This window comes from Schistocerca cancellata, chromosome 5 (genome assembly GCF_023864275.1).
Source record: "Schistocerca cancellata isolate TAMUIC-IGC-003103 chromosome 5, iqSchCanc2.1, whole genome shotgun sequence".
NCBI classification, from domain to species: Eukaryota; Metazoa; Arthropoda; class Insecta; order Orthoptera; family Acrididae; genus Schistocerca; species Schistocerca cancellata.
In genome coordinates this window covers 619,956,118-619,973,535 of record NC_064630.1, presented here as the reverse complement: position 1 = coordinate 619,973,535, position 17,418 = coordinate 619,956,118, and the positions used below count along the sequence as shown (strand labels likewise).

Here is a 17,418-nt window from a genome sequence, read left to right as displayed (position 1 = left end):
CGTAGCCAACCCAAGGTCAGGCAGGCCTCATGTACTGATGAGCATTTCGGAGGAGGGTTGTAATAAATCTCATGAAATCAACGGAAGAAATAAGTCGTGAGTCCAGTGCGCTACCAGCAGTCCATCTAGCACAGTAACTCTGCGTAAGGAGTTAAAAGAAATGGGGTACAGTAGTCGAGCAGCTGCTCAAAAGCCACACTTTGCTAAGCGACGCTTGAAATGGTCGAAAGAGCGATACTGCTGGACCGTGGATTACTGGAAACGCGTGATTAGGAGTGCCGAGTAACGCTATACTCTATGGCAAACCGATAGAACGGTTTGGATTTGCCAAATTCCTGGGGAACGTTACCTGCCGTGATCTGTAAGGCCAATAGTGAAATAGTGAGGAGATTGTTATGGGGAGGGGGGGGGGTCTCTTGAAGGAGTCTACGGTCGTTAAGTGGTTAAGAAAACGCTAAATTCATTAGGACGTGAACTCATTTCACAGTATTCTGTACTGCGTACAGAAGACGAACACGTCGAATACGATGATTGTACACTACTGGCCATTAAATTTGTTACACCAAGAAGAAATGCAGATGATAAACGGGTACTCATTGGACAAATATATTATACTAGAACTGACATGTGATTACATTTTCACGCAATTTGGGTGCATAGATCCTAAGAAGTCAGTACCCAGAACAACCACCTCTGGCAGTAATAACGGTCTTGATACGCCTGGGCATTGAGTCAAACAGAGCTTGGATGGCGTGTACAGGTACAGCTGCAAATGCAGCTTCAACACGATACCACAGTTCATCAAGAGTAGTGACTAGCGTATTGTGACGAGCCAGTTGATAGGCCACAATTGACCAGACGTTTTCAATTGGTGAGAGATGTGTAGAATGTGCTGGCCAGGGCAGCAGTCGAACATTTTCTGTATCCAGAAGGGCCGGTACAGGACCTGCAACATGCGGTCGTGCATTATCCTGCTGAAATGTAGGGTTTCGCAGGGATCGAATGCAGGGTAGAGCCACGGGTCGTAACACATCTGAAATGTAACGTCCACTGTTCAAAGTGCCGTCAATGCGAACAAGAGGTGACCGAGACGTGTAACCAATGACACCCCATACCATCATGCCGGGTGATACGCCAGTATGGCGATGACGAATACACGCTTCCAATGTGCGTTCACCGCGATGTCGCCAAACACGGATGCGACCACAATGATGCTGCAAACAGAACATGGATTCATCCGAAAAAATGTAGTTGTGCCATTGTGCACCCAGGTTCGTGGTTGAGTACACCATTGCAGGCGCTCCTGTCTGTGATACAGCGCAAGGGTAACCGCAGCCATGGTCTCCGAGCTGATAGTCCATGCTGCTGCAAACGTCGTCGGACTGTTCGTGCAGATGGTTGTTATCTTGCAAACGTCCCCATCTGTTGACTCAGAGATCGAGACGTGGCTGCACGATCCGTTACAACCATGCGGATAAGATGCCTGTCATCTCTACTGCTACTGATACGAGGCCGTTGGGATCCAGCACGGCGTTCCCTATTACCCTCCTTAACCCACCGATTCCATATTCTGCTAACAGTCATTGGATCTCGACCAACGCGAGCAAAAATGTCGCAATACGATAAACCGCAGTCGCGATAGGCTACAATCCGACCTTTATCAAAGTCGGAAAAGTGATGGTACGCATTTCCCCTCCTTACACGAGGCATCACAACAACGTTTCACCAGGCAACGCCGGTCAACTGCTGTTTGTGTATGAGAAATCGGTTGGAAACTTTCCTCATGTCAGCACGTTGTAGGTGTCGCCACTGGCGCCAACCTTGTGTGAATGCTCTGAAAAGCTAATCATTTGCATATCACAGCATCTTCTCCCTTTCGGTTAAATTTCGCGTCTGTAGCACGTCATCTTCGTGGTGTAGGAATTTTAATGGCCAGTAGTGTATCAGCATCTCAATGCTCTTTGTCATAAAGCAGCATATGCAAGGTAATGATTTGTGGACAATAACGTTCATGAAACGGACTGACCTGCTCAGACTTCTGACCGCGTGGCTACTGTGTTACTGGTTGTAACTTTTACATTTTTATTCAACTGAACTTTGAAATATGTTTGCATTAACTAATTTTCGGATAAGAAGTATGTTTTCGAATACCGATTACTTTTCATATCCTATTGGCAGTAGCAGTAACAGAACAGTGTGTTTGTATTTTAATGGACGATGGAGTTATAGGTTGGGAGATAATGCCGAAGAGAAGTGACATTCATCAATCTGCACAGTGCGATTCAGCGCGTTACGTTCTAAACGCTGGAATGCAAAAACTTGTTCAGGGTGTCGAATCTTGTTGTTTCTAACAATATGGGACTGGTTATCATATCCTGTGTTCTTAAAGGATGAGATTCTCTAGTTAGCAGTGAATTTTTAATTTTTAAAGAAACTTTTCTTCGCTTTCGAAATTTGCCCATGCTGCCATCTTAATTTGGTTTTTTATTACAGCAACAGTGGAACATTGTGTTGGCAGAACTACATATTTATTTAGCAACATACCAGAAGGATGTGATATTACATTACATAAGAAAAACAATAAAATTATTTGCAGAGATGTTTTATAAAATATTACGTTACATACTTCTGTTTAGTTTTATATCTTCTTTCTCTTCCACAATCTCGCTGTCTCTAACAGTGTGGGACTGGTTGTCATATCCCGCGTTCTTAAAGGATGAGATTCTCATATGTATTTAGTAACATACCAGAAGAATGTGATATTATATTACATCAAAAAACAAACAATAAAAATATTTGCAGGGATGTTTTATACAGTATTACGTCACATACTTCTGTTTAGTTTTATATCTTCTTTCTCTTCCACAAATTAACTAAATGAATTTCAATTACTGTACTTAATATTTCATTTGCAATCTTGAACGTTCCTATTGCAGTATTCAACACTACTATGATCATAAGTCATTCTGTTGGATGTAGACACAGTTACTCAACCAAAGCAGAAATTTTTGTAAGCTGGAAGTAGCACAGACATTGCTGGAGCCCACCCCATTCGTGTGGCAGTGACGTGAGATGCCATACGACTCATTTACGTGTCTTGTCCGGTGGGTGCTGCACCATCAGACTGTGAATGTTCCACCTGAAGGTGCAAGCCAGGTGCAGCCTCGTTCCACACCACACGCCAGATCGCCTACCATGCCACTCCCTTAGTCATGCGTAATATCGGCCACTTTCACATTAACATCACTTCCTCCCGCACAGGCCATGAAGGCCCAAAGGTCGTCCTCAGCCCACAGGCGTCACTGGATGCGGATATGGAGGGGCATGTGGTCAGCACAACGCTCTCCCGGCCGTATGTCAGTTTCTGAGACCGGAGCCGCTACTTCTCAGTCAAGTAGCTCCTCAGTTTGCCTCACAAGGGCTGAGTGGACCCCGCTTGCCAACAGCGCTCGGCAGACCGGGTGGTCACCCATCCAAGTGCTAGCCCAGCTCGACAGCGCTTAACTTCGGTGATCTGACGAGAACCGGTGTTACCACTGCCGCAAGGCCGTTGGCGCACATTAACATCACGTGGACGATAGAAAATCCTCCATTTGTTACACTATATGTCAGATGCAATTTCTGCATAACACCGACCTCTTGACAGCCCAGAGTTAAAGATTTTTTTACTTATGTCATGTTTTTGTGGGATATTAACTTTTGCTGTCTTTCATAACACCAACGTCTTCTTCGTAATCTACTCAGAAGTAGGTGGCACTTCCTTAGCACCTTCTCTACAACAATTACACTACAATGAAAGTAGTGTATCACAGTATACAGGACGCAGTGTGGTAAACAGTAAATACTCTTTACTTTCACTTTTGAATTTTTGAATATAAATTGTACGAATATAAATTTGCATAGGTGAAAACTATTTTTAATTATTGTTTCTATACCACCATTCACTCTGACATGATATACAGAATACTAAAACATATATTGTAGTTGCTGTGAGTTTTTCTTTTCCAATGACGCATTCTCTCATGGTGTTTTTTTAATTTTTTTCTAGAAATTCTGTGTCTGATCACACTCTAAAACAATTCAAATAAGTTGACAGACATCCTGTGCTATTCAAAATACTTATATGGATATCAGTTTGTTATGCAGGAGAACAAACTTGCCGTTTGTTGATCTACTGCTTGATATCAGATGAATACAGTAACGTTTCTTTCGTGCCGTCGCTGCCGACGTCAGTGGACAACTATCGCAGATCACATTACATAAATCGAGGACCACATTCTTATTTATTGATATTCCGATCATATACTAACGGGAAAATTCGCGGCACCAAAAAGTAATTTATGTAGAATAATGAAATTTCGGGAATATATTTGTCTAGGTAACATCTTTAAGTCATTAACATTGCAACATCACAGGTTAATATAAGCGCAAAGGTGAAATGGTGGTAATCGCCAGAATGTCGAGAGTAAGCACGTAAACATGCACGCATTGTGTCGTAACCGAACGTGGTGCCAGTGGTTATCACACTGGACTCACATTGGGGAGGCGTCTGGCTATACTCATTTAGGTTTTCCGTGATTTCCCCAGATCGCTTCAGGTAAATGCCGGGATGGTTCCTTTGAAAGGGCACCGCCGATTTCCTTCCCCACCCTTCCCTAATTCGATGGGACTGATGTCCTCGCTGTTTGGTCCCCTCCACCAAGCCAACCAACCAACCAACCAGCCAGTTGTGTTGTACAGGTGCCGGATGTCAGTTTGTGGGATGGAGTTCCATACCTGTTGCACTTAATCGGTCAATACAGGGACGGGTAATGCTGTTTGTGGATGACACTGGAGTTATCATCCATTGATGTCCCATGTGTGTTCGACTGGAGACAGATCTGGCAACCGAGAAGGCTAAGGGACATGTCGGCATGTTGGATTTCAACAGTGGTACAAGGGCGAGCGTTATCCTGTTGGAAAGCCTACCCTGAAATGCTGTTCATGAATGGCAACGCAACAGGTCGAATAACCACATCGACATACAAATCTGCAGTCAGGGTGCATGGGACAACGACGACAGTGCCCCTGCTGTCAGACGACATCGCACTCAGACCATAACTCCAGATGTAGATCCAGAGTGTCTAGCACGCAGACGAGGTGTTTGCAGGCCCTCAACCAGTCTCCTTCTAACCAACATACGGCTATCACTGGCACCGAGGGAGAACCAGCTTTCGTCAGGAAATACAACATGCGTCCACCCTGCGTTCCATTGATTACTCGCTTGACACCTCTGAAGTCGAAAATGCCGGTGGTTTGGGTCAGTGGAATGCACGCTACAGGGCGTCTGACCGGAGCTGCCCTTGAAGTAACAGTGGTGACTACTGCTGCTCAAATTGCTGCTACAGGTGCAGTACGATACGCTAGAGCCGTACGCTGAACACTATGGTCTTTCCTCTCGGTAGCGCCACGTGACCGTCCTGAGCCCGGTCATCTTGCGACCGTACCTTCTCGTGACCAGCGTTGCCAGCAATCATGTACAGTAGTTAAATTCCTGTCAAGTCTTTCAGGAATATCGTGGAAGGAACATCCAGCGTAATGGCGTCTTTGTCGTCTTAAAGGCATTCTTGCGTTACATCAACTCAGCACATTCAATCTAAAAGGTAACTGGCTCTGAGCACTATGGGACTTAACATCTGTGGTCATCAGTCCCCTAGAACTTAGAACTAGTTAAACCTAACTAACCTAAGGACATCACACACAGCCATGCCCGAGGCAGGGTTCGAACCTGCGACCGTAGCGGTCACGCAGTTCCAGACTGAAGCGCCTTGAACCGCACGGCTACACCGGCCGGCTAAAAAGGTAACTATCGCTCACAGTGCTGCAGCGTGTATTTAATGCGAAACTTATTTGCATCTTATAATGGTGCTACTAGCAGCACTCTTATTCGACTGACACAAAATCTGAATACACATCAGCTTTCAGGCGTAGAAACACGCTTACGAATCTTCGTGTATGTCGCACAATTTCTTGGTGCTGCTATTTTTTTCCCGTCAGTTTAGTTGGTACTAACTGCACACAGTAAATGTTGTCGTAACTTACTCCGACTCACATGATTGAATTTCCCTCGGCTTCGCGCTATATGTAAAACGCGAATGTGTGCCCGTGGCCTAAGACTACGCGTGTGTTCCGTTCGTGAGTTAGGAACCTGCCGAATTGTCGTAAAGAGGGTTGAGTGCGAAAAGGTACACAGTTTTGGATTCGGCGACTCGCAGCCCGCGCTAGTTGCGGCAGCAGCCAGAGAGATAATTAATTGCCGGTCTGCCCTGACCGCACACACGAGGTTAATCTAGCCACGCGCGGCCGGCTGCCCGGCGTCTGCCGGGATGCCTGCCTCGTAGGCGTCTCTCGCTGGCCGTCGGCAAACTTGAGCGCGCATGTAGCTCATCTGAATCGTTTAAGAGCAACGGAGCGCTGCCTGTTGAACAATTATACTGATGACTAGCGATGGTTGTAATAACAGGTAGCTGTGCCACAGTGCAACATATCACCCGCCAGCAGGGACAATGACAACCGGTTACGAGCCACACTTGGTATTATTGCTAGACAGCGATGCGGAAATGGATTCGTTCAAGCTCCATGCCTCATCACAGAACTGGGACAGGGGAAGGAAGGGTTGGAGGATTGCTGCTGTGTCAAGTAGCATACGTTGTGATTTATGGCAGACCTGACGTCGTACAATGCCGGTGTATGCATGTTTCAGAGCATATCGCTCAGCGCACATTGTTAAACATGGGGTTCAGCAGCAGATGACACATACGTGTTTTTATGTCGACCCAACTATGCTGTCAATTACGACTGAAGTGGGCACGGGACCAACATTATTGGACCGCGGATCAATGGAAACAAGTTACCTGGCCGGATAAATCACGGTTCTCCTTAGACCGGGTCGATGGTCGTTTGGGGATACGCTGTCATAATGGAGAAAGGCTGCCCGAAACCACGCTAAAGAACCCCGCCGGTGGAGCGGTATTATACTATGGGGGGAACGATCATTTGGGTTTCCGTCAGACCTATGGAAGTAAACGAAGGCACTAGATAGCTGTAGCTTGTGGGAACGCTACTGCGAACCACCATAATTCCTTTGATGTCCGCCCCAACGCCTTTGACATCTTCCAGCATGTTTGCTGACCGTGTTGAAAGGCCATTATCGTGCTATATTTGTTTGGTATTGGGACTACCAAATTAGCCTGAACTGAAAATCATAGAACACTTCTTCGGCTCCGCACCCAAGAATCACAGATCCATAGTTTATGCGGGCTTCGTGACCTCTTGCTTTGACACTGGTGCCCCCTGTGTCTGGGAACCTACCAAGATCTAGTCGAATCCATGCTAGGCATAATCGCTGACGCATTGCGTTCTAAAGGTGGGCCAACACGTTATTCAGCATGTATTTCTTATCAAACCACGTAGATCATTCCAAACCAATAACTGCGTGTGAGTGTAATCCCACACTTCCAGAAGCGGCAGCCATGCCAGGTTGTCAATTGAATCGCACTGCAGCCCTATTTCTTCGGGGGCATGACAGTCACCGGTGCTCATAGAAGCCACTGACAGTCCTTCTGGTGGCTAAACGTGTGGCTAGAAATTATTTTCATAGGCCCCGAGTACCATAAGGACTGCCATTTAACCTTACTCTTTTGACTAGCCTCAGTGTGTCAGTGACTCTACATCTTAATGTGTCTGACTAGTGCCACCTCGATACCGCTCCACCTAGCTGTAAACCCTGTCGTTTTTTCCCAATCTCACAGCTACGACTGCTACGATGTCACAAAAGTATTGCAGCGGTAATATTCTTAACGAGTATCTGGTAGTCTTTTATAACTCTGTCTGGCAAAAATACAGTTGTTTTTTCTTTTCACGAATTATTGTTGGTTTGGGAAGTACATGCATGGAATAGAAACTAATTCCAATATTCGTTCGGTATTTCGTAAGAATATAAATAACGCTTATGTCGTAGTAACATACGAGGGAGTGGCGAAATGTATGCCTCCTCATTTTGTACACTGTTCTCAATATCATGCATAGTACCCGGTCGACTTTCCCGCTTTGCTGATGCAAGTTGCAACGCTCTGCTGCTAAAGGTCTCGGAATACTAGCGTGTAGCAAGGCAGTGCGTAACGCTTGTATAATCAATACATGAGAAACAGCGTGCTGTAATCGAGTTCTGAATTCGGAGAGTTCATGCACATATGAGAACTCCCTCAGCATGACAATGCCACACCACATAAAAGCGCTGTGACATCTGTAACAATTCGGCGCCTTGTGTTGACTGTCATCGATCACCCTCCATACATTCCCTACCTGTCCCCATCCGATTTTCATCTGTTTACAAAACTTAAAGAACACCTCCGAGGACTTCTTTGATAGTGATGAAGCGGAGCAAGCGGAGTTGAGGTTTTGGTTCCGTGACGGTATCAACAAACTGGTGTCTCATTAGGAGAAACATTTTCGTCGCCAGCGTAACTATTTTCAAAAATAAATCTGGAAACATGAAGAATAAAAATGTAGAAGGAATAAAGATGTAGAATATTAATAAAGCTGAATGCTTTAAGAGTTTTCAGATATGTCAGAGGCATTCCTTTTCAGCATCCCCTCGTAGTAATACATGTTAGAATAACTTTTTCGGTAGCGAATAAATAAACGTGTATTATTTATTCGTTAGCTTGATGATATCACTGAATATGCAAATTTTGCCGTGAGTCATTGAGGCTTTTCCCCTGTGCAACGTGTGGTTATATACAGTATACACAGGGCAAGACAACAGTGTGGATGCCGCAGGAAGCTTCTCGAACAAAAAGAAGGAAGCCTGCGCTAAGATGAGTCACGCAGAATACAACCGTGGACCACAGCTGGCCCACGGGCGGGGTGCCCCTCTTAAATATGTAACCTGTGTTAGTGCAGACTTGCTCCTGCTCATTCGAGAAATTTTTCTGCCGGTAACTACAGTGTTGTCTTCCTCTGTCGAGCGAGATGTGATTCTTTTTCAGGGTCTCTATCTTTATTAAATCTAGTGTACGCAATAATAGGCGAATTACTTGAGCCACTGCTATTTGACTACAAAAAACAGCTCTGAAAATGGTAATTCCAGGGAATTGACTCAAGCGGACTGACGGGGTCTGGAGGAGTTTCACTCCGGCCGCGGCTCCTGTGGCCTATCGGTTCTAGACGCTTTAGCCCGGATCCGCGCTGCTGCTACGGTCGCAGGATCGAATCCTGCCTCGGGCATGGATGTGTGTGATGTTCTTAGGTCACTTAGGTTTAAGTAGTTCTAAGTCTAGGGGACTGATGACCTCAGATGTTAAGTCCCATAGTGCTCAGAGCCATTTGAACTCCGGCACTTGCGACTACTACAGCTCGCTGCAGATGCCAAAGCAGTAGCCCACGTCACTTCGCTTACGTGTAGTATTTCGCAAAATGCTATGTTTAGCGTCTCTTAACCTGGAGTATACCGTAGCAATCTTGCGTACTTCATGATATATTTTTGCATGACAACAATACCTGGAATGGTATTTTGAATGCACCTGTTTGACTTAACGTTGCAAAGCTACACAAAGTGAAACGAGCACGTAAGAGTGGTAGTAGGGAAAGCGAATGGTCTGCTTCGGTATATTTGCAAAATTTTAAGAAAGTGCAGTTCATCTATAAAGAAGGCCGCGTTTAGAACAACAGCGCGACGCATTCTTGAGTACTGCTCGATCGTTTGAGATTTCTACCAGGTCGGATTAAATTATGACACCGAAGTACTTCAGGGGGGGGGGGGGATGCCAAGTTTGTTATGGGTAGGTTCGATCTCGGATGAGATGCTTCGTGAATTGAAATAGGATTTCCTGAAGTAAAGATAACATTATCTTCGCGAAACACTATTCACGAAGGTAAGACAGATTGAAGTGGGATCTTACTGCAACCAACATACATGTCGCGTAAAGACTGTGAAGACAAGAGAACCAGGGCTGCTACGGAAGTATACAGACAGTCGGTTTTCCTCCGCTACATTTGCGAGAGGTACAGGAAAGGAAATCACTAGTATTGGTACAAGGTGCCCTCCGCCTTGCACCAAGTTGTGACTTGCGGAGTATGTATGTAGGTGTAGTCTTTGTGATGCGTGTTTTGAGCGATGGGAAAGGTTATAAGTTGCTGTGTAGAGCAATCATGTATGTTACACGCGATGTCTCCATGCATCATTCGAAACGAAGGATACGTCTTTTAAAAAAAGAATGAAAAATGTGAGGACTACCTGCTTTTTACTTTGCATTTACAACAGCTGCACTAAGGAAGTTTGTAGGTTTCCTGGTAAACTTTAATAACTGGTTTCACAATTTTTGTGTCTTTGACAAACCGTGGGATGTCTTGTCTACTTGAAGTGCTCGTCTTCAGGTAGTTCTATTTTGTTGTCCTCAGTTACATGCCAATATCAACATCGATCTGCCACGATTCATTGTCAACAAATAAATCACAGGTCTTCTGGAGATCCTACGTCTGAGACGCTTGTTAGAAACCATCTAGAGAAATAAGAATAATACGTCGACTCTAGAAGGTATAGTCGGTGTTCAGCAGTCTCCTACTCCATCTGTAGGGTGAGTCATCCATTACCCACAGAGGCACAAATTATTCATATTATTTTATTAAAATTCCAGTCACGGATCATAAGTGTTTATCAGTCCACATAACTTGCTTGATAAACACTTGTGGTCCGTGACTGGAACTATAATAAAAGAAATATTTCCTGGATCGCTGGTAAAGTCTACTTCGTCAAAGTCACATCTCGTGCGCAAATTAATTGTTATGTGGCTGGAGCAGTTTATGAGTTATAGGTTGAGAGATAACGCGGAAGAGAGGTGACATTCATCAGTCCATAAAATAATTCTCTGAGGAATGAAGCAATATTCTATTTGTTTAGGATATTATACAGGGTAAAGAAAAAACGGGGTGGCGGATGGAGATGTACTTATATCGATCAACGAGTTTCATCGATTAACACAGGCCTCAGTCTAGATAAAGGCTAAGACATTAATATCGTGTGGCTTTTAGAAAGGTGTCTAGAGGACTGTGTAGATACAGACTAAGGCTCATTGGCTCATCTGTAGACAGCGTAAATAACGGAGCTAATTTTAGCCCCACGGACATAAAACGTCTCGACTTGCGTTTGCTCTAAATGTTCCTCTGAGTGACTTTGGCCAGTCTGGCGCCTAACATGAGGTCCATTGTGTTTGGTACAACCTCAGCGATACGGGCCTTTGTGTTGGCTGCTGCCAAAAATTCGCCTCCTGAATCCTATTTAAAGACATGATCCCAATAAGAAAACAACATATTGTCGAGATTAGCATTGTTTTCTATTGTCACCGACAATGCCAGTTCTTAAAAAAAAGGGCTGCATTTACGAGCAAGTTCTGTGGAACTCGAAAGACATCTTAGGCTGTCATTATCTCGCAAATAATCATCGCCAATTACCTCCCAGCAAAAGTAGCCTGGCGGTTACGAAGGCCTCCTTTGTATAAAAGAACTTACCTAACACTCACCGCCATATCTGTGAAATTTAATAATTATAAACTGAAAGGAGTTACATCACAATTAAAATCATTTTAAAATACATCCACTTCTAGCGACATGCTTCCTTTAATTTCCATCTCTCTCTCTCTTTTCGGGGATATATAGAAAAATTGCATGCTTATTATACCACATACAAATTACTAAGGAATTAGATAAACACAATATGATACTTCACTAAATATTCCTTGTATTTTGAACACAGTTTTATACTAAAATCTTCACTTTTTTGGGAGTCACACAACAACAGCCTTCCAAAATGCATATATCAGTCATTACTGTATCTGAACAGTTTTCGTTCGTTGACCTCTTTGCAAATTGCTTTGCCCCTGCGCAAATTTTTACTCATGTTTCTTTTTCTGAATTTGTGACATGTGGTATATTTATTGTGTTCACTTTACTCGTACCTCTGGGTGTATACTGAAAGCTAATGTTTCTCCACAACTGTGCTGCAACGATTTACTCATATTACAAGGAGTTGTAGTCAGTGTTCATATCCGACCGTCATTCCGCAAGGCTTAATTCTCAGAGTGATGGTTTTGAAAACATCTTTCCCATTCCTGTGTGGTAACGTCAGCCCCTGCTGCGCATCGCCAATAACTCGCAGTACGTGCGCATTCCTCATGCTAATGACGAGACGGCTGCGCGACATTTAACATACAGCTTGTGCACTGTCGCCGTCCGGAACGCAAGCAGGTGGCTAGTGTTTAGTGTTCGAGACACAAAAACCTCCTGCGATCCCTACTCTTTCACAGCCAAATAAATGAGGCAGAGCAAGCGTAAAAATATCGTCCTGTAGAATAATCATACAGTATTTCAAGTCCGATGCTAATATACGAACTAAATTTTGAAAATATTATTATTTGCTCTATAAGACGTTTTAAAATATGTCTTCATTAGAAAATAAAAATAGTTTATGGTAGGGCTGTTGATAAAAGCCAGTCGGTGTGGCCGAGGGGTTCTAGGAGCTTCAGTCTGGAACCGCGCGACCGCTACGGTCGCAGGTTCGAATCCTGCCTCGGGCGTGGATGTGTGTGATGTCCTTAGTTTAGTTAGGTTTAAGAAGTTCTAAGTTCTAGGGGACTGATGACCTCAGATGTTAAGTCCCATAGTGCTTAGAGCCATTTGAACCATTTTTTGTTGATAAAATATTGATATATCTTTTTTTTTAAAAAAATAACGCTATATATCGGCGATAATTCATCCACCGATATATCGATATCAAAATGCCATATCGAGTGCAGATATTTTTATTAAAAATTAGATGTATTTCACAATTTTCGATAATTATTTGAAGATGTTCTTTTAAAATTGTTTTAGAACATAATTTTACTTTCACTTGTGCTTTCATTATACCCAGTATATGTGGCACGAAAGAAGAAGTCGGATTGCACTGTGGCAGTGTAAATGGAATAACAGTGTTCACGTTGTTAAGAAATAGCACACCAGTTGCGTCAAAAAACAATTTTTAACGCAACTAGTGTGCTGTTTATTCACATCAGCGTTCTTCTGTTGCTGAAAATTATGGACGAAAATCTAAAGGACAAAATTCGTCTTTGCGGTGGCTGGAGACCCGTGAGGGGAAGTGCTGTTGTAATTGGCGCCCGGCGCTACCAACAGAAACTGCAACGTTTAGCTTCACCACGAAATTTTGACACAACAGCTTCTAGGTCGCTGGCGTTGGCAGAAATGTAAAAAAACAGGGAATTCGTCATGAAATGTTCCCGACAAATCCGGTATGTGGCGGAACCGAACGGCGGACGCATTGGACACCTTTTGTTGTGCCACTTACATGCTGTTACCATTGTTAGAAAAGTGGTTATCGCCAAGGGTGAGCCGGCCGAAGTGGCCGTGCGGTTCTAGGCGCTGCAGTCTGGAACCGCGAGACCGCTACGGTCGCAGGTTCTAATCCTGCCTCGGGCATGGATGTGTCTGATGTTCTTAGGTTAGTTAGGTTTAACTAGTTCTATGTTCTAGGGGACTAATGGCCTCAGAAGTTGAGTCCCATAGTGCTCAGAGCCTTTTGAACCATTTAGCCATCGCCAAGGGTGAACGCACATTGTTTTTCCTTCAGTTATTGCTCTGATGGTTCAAATGGCTCTGAGCACTATGGGACTTCACATCTGAGGTCATCGGTCCTCTAGACTTAGAACTACTTAAACCTAACCAACCTAAGGACGTCACACACATCCATGCCCGAGGCAGGATTCGAGCCTGCGACCGTAGCAGCAGCTCGTTTCCGGATTGAAGCGCCTGGAACCGCTCGGCCACAACGGCCAGCTTATTGCTCTGAGGGGGATAGGCAGGCTGCTAGTTATTGATGTACAGAATAAGTAACAATAAATTAATACTTATATATAAAGATCTATAACCGGTAGTATATTTACAATGTGTAGCCGATATTTGTATAGGCAGGTACGTCGATTCTTTTTCTGTAGATACATCGATAACTCTCTTCGATTTATCGAGAGCGGTTAATGACTGTTTCTATATATCGTCATATCGGTTATCAAATACTTTTAAAAATATCAACAGTCCTAGTTTCTGGTACAGTAAAGTGACTGTTTTATGTAGAAATGCTACATTTCGCTATGTAGATTACAATATAGTTAAAGCCTGGAATATGCAGTGATGTCCATCAGTCTAAGCGTACAGATCTTCATACACTATCCGATGAAATGTGTCCCGACTCATCTGTTTACTGTGGAACTGACCACTAGATACTCCTAGAGTAGTAGTAGTATAAAAGAAGGCAGGGAGCACCATGTTTCTCAGTGAAGAAGCCACAAACTTCTGCAGTGAATGCTAGACAACGCTTGAGATGTAATAATAAGAGACGCCGCTGGAATTTGGATGACTGGAAACGAGTGATTTGGGGTGCTGAACCACGCTATACCTTGTAGCAATGCGATGATGGGGTTTGGACGCCGGCCGGTGTGGCCGAGCGGTTCTAGGCGCTTCAGTCTGGAATCGCGCGACCGCTACCGTCGGAGGTTCGAATCCTGCCTCGGGCATGGATGTGTGTGATGTCCTTAGGTTAGTTAGGTTTAAGTAGTTCTAAGTTCTAGGGGACTGATGACCTCAGATGTTAAGTTCCATAGTGCTCAGAGCCATTTGAACCATTTGGGGTTTGGCCATTCGGCGAATGTCTGGAGAACGCTACCTACCATCATTTGTAGCGCCAACAGTGAAATACAGAGGAGATGGTGTTACGGTAGGGATGTGGTTTTTGTAGTTCAGGGTGTTGTTCCCATAGTTGCGCTTAAGGAAACACCAAATGTGGAATGATATGAACTCATTTTACACCATTGTGTACCCCATACAGAAACAGTTCGGAGACGATGAATGTTTGTATCGGCATAACAATGCACTCTGTTATAGAGTAGCACTTATGACGCAGTGGTTTGTGGACAATAAAATAGCTGAATCCAATAGAATACTTGGGATGAGCTAGAACACTGACTTGCTCCAGAACCCAACGTCCATTATTACTACCTTCTCTGGATCGACTCTTGAGGAAAAACGGGATACCAATCCTCCGCAGACATACATACATCTTATTGAAAGCGTCCGCAGCAGAGATCAATGCATCGTGAAGGCGAAGGGTGTACACCATCCAATTTTACTGTCCACCACTAGGTGTCCGGATACTCTTGATCAGATAGTGTACTTCGTATCTCGACCAAGTGCAACATTGCGGCCCTTGAGCATCATTGGAATTAAAACCATTTCCTATTTTGCCCATGCATGAATGTTTCACACAAAATCTTCCATGTTTCTGGAGAAGAACGTGATGTAGTTGTGTGAAGGCTAGTGCAAAACCCAGTACTCATTCTGTTGTATCACTCACAAATCTCGCGTGGTCCGAATAGTGATGGACTGATCAGAAAACAAATTCTGCGTTATGTCTGACTGTACTCGTATATTCCGTTTTCGTGCAAAAGAAGGACATGAAATGAAGCAGAAGTCAATAATTATGTGCGGATGCACAAATACGTCTGACCTTCTGTGGGAATCTCAGAGTAGTGAACACGGAGGAAGTGGACAGGGACTGCGAACAGGTGGCGCTCGTTGAGAATGTGAATCGGCCTTGAGGCGTGGCGAGATAGTCCTCGTAGTTGCGGCAACACTGAATGCCGGAGGCGCAATGGTTAGCGCACCTGCCTAGTAAGCAGAAGGTCCCAGGTTCGAGTCCCGGTCTTGTACACATTTTCACTCACCGCCACTGATTTCGTGTAATCTCTCGATGCAGCTGACAGCAGTAATCCTCTCTCTTTGTTCTCCTTTCCACCTTCAGTTTACACAGAAATCAATAAATTAGATTGTATATTGGCCAAATCTTTTAATACGTGTGATCCCTAAAACCAGGTGTTTTAGACAATGCAGTCACTTTTTGAATAAAGTTTTCACATGATTTGCTTTACACATATACCGCAGCTAATAAATATTACATATTAACAGAACTAGTATTAACTGATATTAAAATGTGCAATAGCACCGACATCTCAATCTAAAACGGTGTTCAGGGTAATCGTAAAAGTCACGGAAAGTTTCAAAAAGCCGGTACAGATAAATGGCCAAGAACAACGTAACAAAAATGGGTTCAAATGGCTCTGAGCACTATGGGACTTAACTTCTAAGGTCATCAGTCCCCTAGAACTTAGAACTACTTAAACCTAACTAACCTAAGGACATCACACACATCCATGCCCGAAGCAGGATTCGAACCTGCGACCGTAGCGGTCGCGCGGTTCCAGACTGTAGCGCCTTTAACCGCTTTGCCACACCGGCCGGCACAACGTAACAAAGATTATTTTTACAATTTTTATAAATTTTCTGTGTGTCCATATTCAGTCACACGGCGTACGTCTAATCGGTAGTCCAATCTTCCCGTACCCGAACCAGCATATCAGAGGTGAAGGTAAGAACAGCTACAGCCAAGCGGTGTCGCAGGTCTTCCAGGTTCTGTGGCAGAGGTGAAACATAAACGCAATCCTTGGGGTTAAAGGAAGATTGGGGTTTAACTTCCCGTCTACTTGGAGATCATTATAGACGGAATCCTTGGTGTAACCGCACGAGTAAAAACTCAGGGCGTCAAGTCCTGCGACAGTGGTGACCACTCGAGTAGCGCCAGAGAAGCATGGCTTATCCAGCGACGTCGCAATCTCTCATTCACGTAATCTAGTTCACAGTATTCTGGAAATGTGGACGGGCGCCATCTTGTTGAAAGACGACATCCCTGCTGTCAGTTTCGAGGTGTGGAGTGAGTCACAGTTGCAACACGTCGAGATCGGTGGTACGATTGACAGGAAAGGTCCGTAGACTGTCTTGTTGGACACGCCAGAGAAGATATATGAAGATGGTATCTGTTCACCATCTTCATATAGTTAAGGTTAACCAGCCATTGACCTTTTTCTGTGCTGGATGCACAAGCTTTGCCCGAACGCTTACGGGACTCGGTAAGACTGTCTGCTGCAAGTTATGAGTGTAATGGGCAGGGCACTACAAATGTAGTGTATGGATATTATGTTAGGAATGTGGGTCTCACGGACTGTGCGGCTGGTCCCGGCGGAGGTTCGAGTCATCCCTCGGGCATGGGTGTGTGTGTTGGTCCTTAGGATAATTTAGGTTACGTAGTGTGTGAGCTTAGGGACTGATGACCTCAGCAGTTAAGTCCCATAAGATTTCACACACATTTGAACTTTTTTTTTTTGGGTCTCACGGGGAGCGTCCAAGGGATAAATCCCTGCAGTCGCACTATCCTCTGTGCCCTTGGTGACTCAGATGGGTAGAGCGTCTGCCATGTAAACAGGAGATCCCGCGTTCGAGTCC

The 17,418-nt window shown here is 44.4% G+C and overlaps 1 protein-coding gene and 1 pseudogene across 1 annotated transcript in view; one reads left to right on the top strand and one right to left on the bottom strand.

The window, feature by feature from the left end:
• LOC126187631 (protein cycle) overlaps positions 1-17,418 on the top strand; it is a 948,550-nt gene that overhangs the window by 616,789 nt on the left and 314,343 nt on the right. The gene's annotated exons all lie outside the window — the stretch shown is intronic.
• Positions 3,438-3,555, bottom strand: LOC126189220 (5S ribosomal RNA; annotated as a pseudogene).